This window comes from Triticum dicoccoides, chromosome 2B (genome assembly GCF_002162155.2).
Source record: "Triticum dicoccoides isolate Atlit2015 ecotype Zavitan chromosome 2B, WEW_v2.0, whole genome shotgun sequence".
NCBI classification, from domain to species: Eukaryota; Viridiplantae; Streptophyta; class Magnoliopsida; order Poales; family Poaceae; genus Triticum; species Triticum dicoccoides.
In genome coordinates this window covers 459,555,832-459,561,831 of record NC_041383.1, presented here as the reverse complement: position 1 = coordinate 459,561,831, position 6,000 = coordinate 459,555,832, and positions in this window count along the sequence as shown.

Below are 6,000 nucleotides of genomic sequence, written 5' to 3'. Positions count from 1 at the left end.
TCGAGCACGTCAAGACCAACAACAAGCCTCGGAGAACAGGCGGAGCGAAGGCGCGCACGCCGTCATTGAGCGGCGCCACGACAACCACCGCTAAACCATTGCGTGCGAGGGCCCCAACGACGACGATCCCGCGCTCGGAGACGGCGGGTGCCTACCTTTCGAGGTTAGGTGCCCTGCCTTCACCCGTGAGCTACGGAAAGTTCGTTGGCCGTCTGCTCGCATGTTCAAGCTAGAGATACGTGAGAAGTATGATGGGAGACTGAACCCGGCAGAGTTCTTGAGCATCTACACTATCGTTGTTTAGGTTGCCGGGTGAAGAGATGAGAAGGTATTCACCAACTATTTCCCTTTGGCAGTTAAGTCAAATGTGAGGTCTCGGCTGATTCACCTGTCGGAGAACTCTATCTTGACTTGGGCTGACATGTTCCGTGAGTTCATTGGTGCCTTCACCGGGTGGCCATCAAGAACTAGAACAGCCCAGTGACTTGCAGCTTCTCCAGCAGAAGGAAGGAGAGACTCTGTGGAAGTACTTGCAAAGATTCAGCAGAGTCCATAGAAATATCCCAGATATCCACCCAGCAACTGTGATAGCTGCCTTTCAATCCAATGTGTGCAATCGTAGGATACGTTCCAAGATGAATGTTAAGTTGCCCAAGACTATGAAGGAGTTGTATACCTTGGTGGACAAGTGCGCTCGCGTGGAAGAAGTGGGGAAGTTCCCTCGAGAGGAAGATTGCGTCGACATCGACTTGGAGGATGACGACGAGTCCACCAGTTAGAGGAAGAAGAACAAGAAGCGCAATAAGAAGCGCAACAATAAAGCCGTTTTGGCAGTTGAGATATCGGGCACACCTAGTACCGGCAAGAAGGCTAAAGCTGAAGCCCCCGGCAAGAAGGTTGCCACGTGCGCTGACCGTCGGGAGGCTGCGGCTGCCGAAAAGGCTGGGAAAGGTGATGGACCGTATTGCAAGATTCATGAGACCAAGGGCCACCATCTCCAAGAGTGTCATCAGATTGATAATCTCGTCAAGAAGCAAAGGGCTGAGTACGAGAATCATGATAAGGAAAAAGGTTAGAATGATGCTGGCAGAAAGGGTCGGGCGGTTGTCGGTGTCAAAACCGGCGGATCTCGGGTAGGGGGTCTCGAACTGTGCGTCTAGGCGGATGGTAACATGAGACAAGGGACATGATGTTTTTACCTAGGTTCGGGCCCTCTCGGTGGAGGTAAAACCCTACTCCTGCTTGATTAATATTGATGATATGGGTAGTACAAGAGTTGATCTACCACGAGATCAGAGAGGCTAAACCCTAGAAGCTAGCCAATGGTATGATTGTTGTTCGTCCTACGGACTAAAACTCTCCGGTTTATATAGACACCGGAGAGGGCTAGGGTTACATAGAGTCGGTTACAATGGGAGGAGATCTTCATATCGTATCACCAAGCTTGCCTTCCACACCAAGGGAAGTCCCATCCGGACACGGGACAAAGTCTTCAATCTTGTATCTTCATAGTCCGGGAGTCCGGCCAAAGGTCATAGTCCGGCCATCCGGCCACCCCCTAATCCAGGACTCCCTCAGTAGCCCCTGAACCAGGCTTCAATGACGACGAGTCCGGCGCGCAAATTGTCTTCGGCATTGCAAGGCGGGTTCCTCCTCCGAATAATTCATAGAAGATGTTGAACACAAGGATGGTGTCCGGCTCTGCAAAATAAGTTCCACATACCACCGTTGAGAGAATAATATCTGCACAAATCTAATCTGCTGACGTATTCCGCAGCGTGACATCACGCCACGGCCAAGCCTTTATTTGAATCATTTTACTGTTCCCCCTAAGCATGTTTAGCGAGGCAGTTTCCTTGGCACGTCTTGTCAAAGCAGAGATCGTGTCCCCTTATTCCGGGATTCTCATCAATACGGGCGTGGGTAACCCAACCGCGCCATTAACCACGGCGCTTGGGAGATAAGCGAGTTTTATTAGGCTGGTGGGGGCTTGTAGTTTCGGCCGCCCATATAAGGGGATAAGGATCTACCCTTTCCATTTACGCCTTCTTCCTCCTTTGCTTATCCCTCCCTGTGCACTCGAGCTCCAACGCCCAAGTCCGCACTTCCCACCTCAACCTTCTCCAATCATGTCCGGAGTGGGAGGTAGATGGATGGCCTCCTCCGTCACAGAGGGGCAAATCAAAAAGTTGAGGAAGGTCGGATACTTGTCTGACGACATCGCGCACCGGCTTCCAGATGAGGGGCAACTCATCCCCACCCCTAGGCCCCATGAGAGGATTGTATTTCTCCCCCATTTCATCCACGGACTAGGCTTTCCTCTTCACCCGTTCGTTTGGGGGCTCATGTTCTACTATGGCCTGGACTTCCACGATCTGGCCCCGAACTTCATCCTCAACATCTCGGTGTTCATCGTCGTGTGCGAGGCCTTCCTCTGCATCCAGCCCCATTTCGGCTTATGGCTGAAGACTTTTAATGTCAAGCCGAAGGTAGTGGGCGGCCGCCAAGCGGAGTGCGGAGGTGCCATGGTGGGCCGGATGGCCAACATCCTATGGCTCAAGGGCTCCTTTGTGGAGACAATAAAAGGGTGGCAATCGGGGTGGTTCTACATCACCGAGCCGCGTGACCCCAAATGGGCGGCGGCCCCCGAATTCCGATCTGGCTTTCCCACACGGCTCACTTCCTGGAAAGAGATGGGCCTAACGTGGGGAGATTCGGAAGAGCTGATCGGACTTCAAACCTGCGTCCAAAAGCTGGTGAACAAGAATCTCAAGCTTGTCAACATAGTCCAGGTCATGCTTATCCGCCGGATCCTCCCATGCCAACAACGGGCCTTCAAATTGTGGGAGTTTGATCCGGCACAACACCAAACCTTGAGCAGGCTCTTCAACACTACATACGAAGATGCCTGGAAGGTGCTGTTTAAGGGTGCCGAGGCCCCCGCATCCGCTACCGAAGATCGCGGATTCAGCTTGCGGCGTTAGGCCAGCGAGGTAAGCTATTCTACCCTTTACGGGACTCTTGTTTTTCATAGTCTGACTCTATGTGGGATCTAAACTCCCTTACCTTTGACGGGACTAGCTGAAGAAGTCCGGGCAGGTTAACTGTCCGACTCCCTTACCAGAAGACCCAGCAGACGCCCGATTTACGGGGCTGCTGGTTCCGGCACCTCATGTGGTGCCGGATAAGAAGGCCAAGAAGAAGGCCACGGGGACTCGAAAGATCTTCCGGCGCCTGGTGGTGTCGGATTCATCACCCGACAACCCCGAAGCACCCTCCGCCTCTGAGGATGAGGAGGAGGAAGAAGAAGAAGCCTCTCCTCCTCCAACTGGGGGAGGAAAGAAAAGGAAGGCCGCCCCAACTGGGGAGGCCGGAGGGTCCAAGAAGGGGAAGACCCTTCTACCGAACTACGCCTCCGATGCCGAAGACGGCAGGGAGGAATGGCCATCCAGGGTCAAGCCCTTGGCAAAATCGGAAGTGTCCTGATACCCGAATAACTTATGGCGCTCCTCTATTATTCGGTATTTTCTGACGCCGAATTCAATCATGCAGTCCCCCCAAGGCTCAGCTCGGCGATTCATCAAGCGGTTCCCTGGATTCGTCGGATGTGAATAGTGCTTCACTTCCGACGGCTTCCTCCCCGCTCCCTGCGGACGAAGCCGAGGTGGAGTCCCAAAAGGGACCAAACCAGGAAGAGGTGGTCCTAGAGGCGCCGCAAGGCGAACTCCCAGACTCCAGGCCCAAAGGGGGTAAAGCCCCAGAGGGATCTAAGTCCGGCCCTGGGCCGAACACTGCTCCGGAACCATCAACGGTTCCAGAGACCGGTAGGCGGCGCCTTCACAAGAAGGGCATGCCTATGATGCCGGCGGCCTCTGTCCAACCGGAGGCACTGGACGACTTGCTGGAGGTGCTTAACGGCGCCTCCATTGACGAGGAACACTGCAGTGTTATGAGTGCGGTGATTCAGAAGGTTCAGTCCGCCAAGAGCGGGCTGACCGAAGCCTGTACAAGCCTGTTAACAGGCTTTGAGGTATGTATTCAAAACATATAAAAATGTTACCGCATAGACAGTAGCCCCTGATGCTCAGTTTGGTGTTCGGAAAGAAAAGCCGAGCTGAGGATCTAAAAAGATATACACAGGAGTCTAACATAAATATGTCAATATGGGAATGCAGGCTGCGCTGCTGACCTCTACCGCACTGACTGCGGAGGTCAATGCATTGAAGGAGAGCCTCGAGCGGTCCGAGAACGAGCTCGGCCATGCCAAGAAGCAGCTCGAGGACAAGGATGGTATGTAATACCGTATGTAAATGTATATAGAAATACCTGGTTGCAAATAATGACAGGACCAACGTTAATGTTGCAGGGCCACAACCGAGGCGGTGTCCAAGGCCGAAAATAGTGCGGCCTTGGAGCGCACCGAGCGAGAGAAGTAGGAGGCGTGGGTGGCGGAGGTGCGGCAAGAGCTCCAGGCTCTCGTGGAAAAACATGAGAGTTTGGAGCGTGACTCGAAGACTCGAGAGTCCGAACTCGCCTTGGCTCTTGAGAGTGCCAAAGCCGCTAAGGCCGAAGCCCAGAAGGCCCTCCAGGAGATCGAGGCGATAAAGAAAATAGCGGCAGGTAAGGCATTCTTTATGCAAAGCAAGCATATAAAAGTGAATTATCTGTTACTTGCCCGAATCCGGAGCTCTCCAGGAGCGTTCACCGATCTGCCCCATAGTGTGTCTGATGCTGCCGCATTCTACCGAGCCAAGGAGGGGAGCTCGACAGAAAAGGTGTTCTGGTCTCAATATGCTGAGGCCGGACAGCCGGTGCCCCTAAGCGACAAGCTAAAGCAGCTGGCCGAGCTCCACAAGGTGGCCAAACAGGCCATGAAAGGCCTCATAGTTCGGCTGTGGCCTAGAGAAGCCATGCCTGGGAGTTATTTCGGTCTGGTGCGGCGGCTGGTGGACGCTTGTCCATGGATTGAAGTCATGAAGCGCTCCGTCTGTATTGAAGGTGCCCGTCGGGCCCTCGCCCGTGCTAAAGTGCACTGGGGCAAGCTGGACGCTGAGAAGATATTGACGGACGCGCCACCGCCGGGCAAGGAGTATCGCACGCCCGAGATGTATTATATGGGCATCCTGAAGGGTGCCCTCCTTATAGCGGGTGAATGCTCCAAAGATGTAATTTTTTAGTAGACTCGCATCTGTTATCCTGTACGCTGAAAACTTTGTTCATATGCGCTAAGCAATGCTTGTTAATTTAAAATATTACCTTCTGTGTAGCCGTTTATTAAATCTAAGAGATGCAAGTCGTCGGCTTCTACCCCCATGCCACGAGTGCTGGGGTGTTCAGGATAAACCTGAGTGCTCTTGTTCCCATTCTTGGGTCCATCTAGGGAGGCGCTCAGCACAACGAACAAGGCCATCGGACTTATAATGCTTTATCACTCTCACTTAGCCATAGAATTCTATAATTTTAAATTTCGGCGAAGCCCCTAGTATTCGGAAGACCGAGTTCGGGGCGCTATCCACGCCTAGGCCAGATAAATCCGGCTCCTCGCTCTAAGCGGCATAAGTCTTTAGGGACTCGAAAAACCTCGCGAACAACGACCGGTCTCTCGCACTATCATGACAGTCAGTTTTAGCTTTCTCCACTGAGCTGTTAACCCAGCTCAACTGGGGCACAATCGCAATTGTTCTCCCAGCGCTACCTTAGCCAACATTGCGAAATGTAAGGTACCAAAACATGGGAGCCGGGCAAACCCAACTATTGACCCAAGACATGATTCGGAGCCGATGCATATAGTGCTACAAGTTCGGGGTGCCACACTCATGAGAGTGTTCGGTCTTCTCACACCATGTTATGGGGTGCTTAAGCCCCTGGTGTATTGGCCGTACCAAAGTGTACGGTTGCATAATGTCATGACTGAACATATTTGTATAAAAATAGATGAATACAATAATAGATAAGAGCTATGTATTGTTTATTAAAAAGGGCTTCTATGAAAGCAGAACG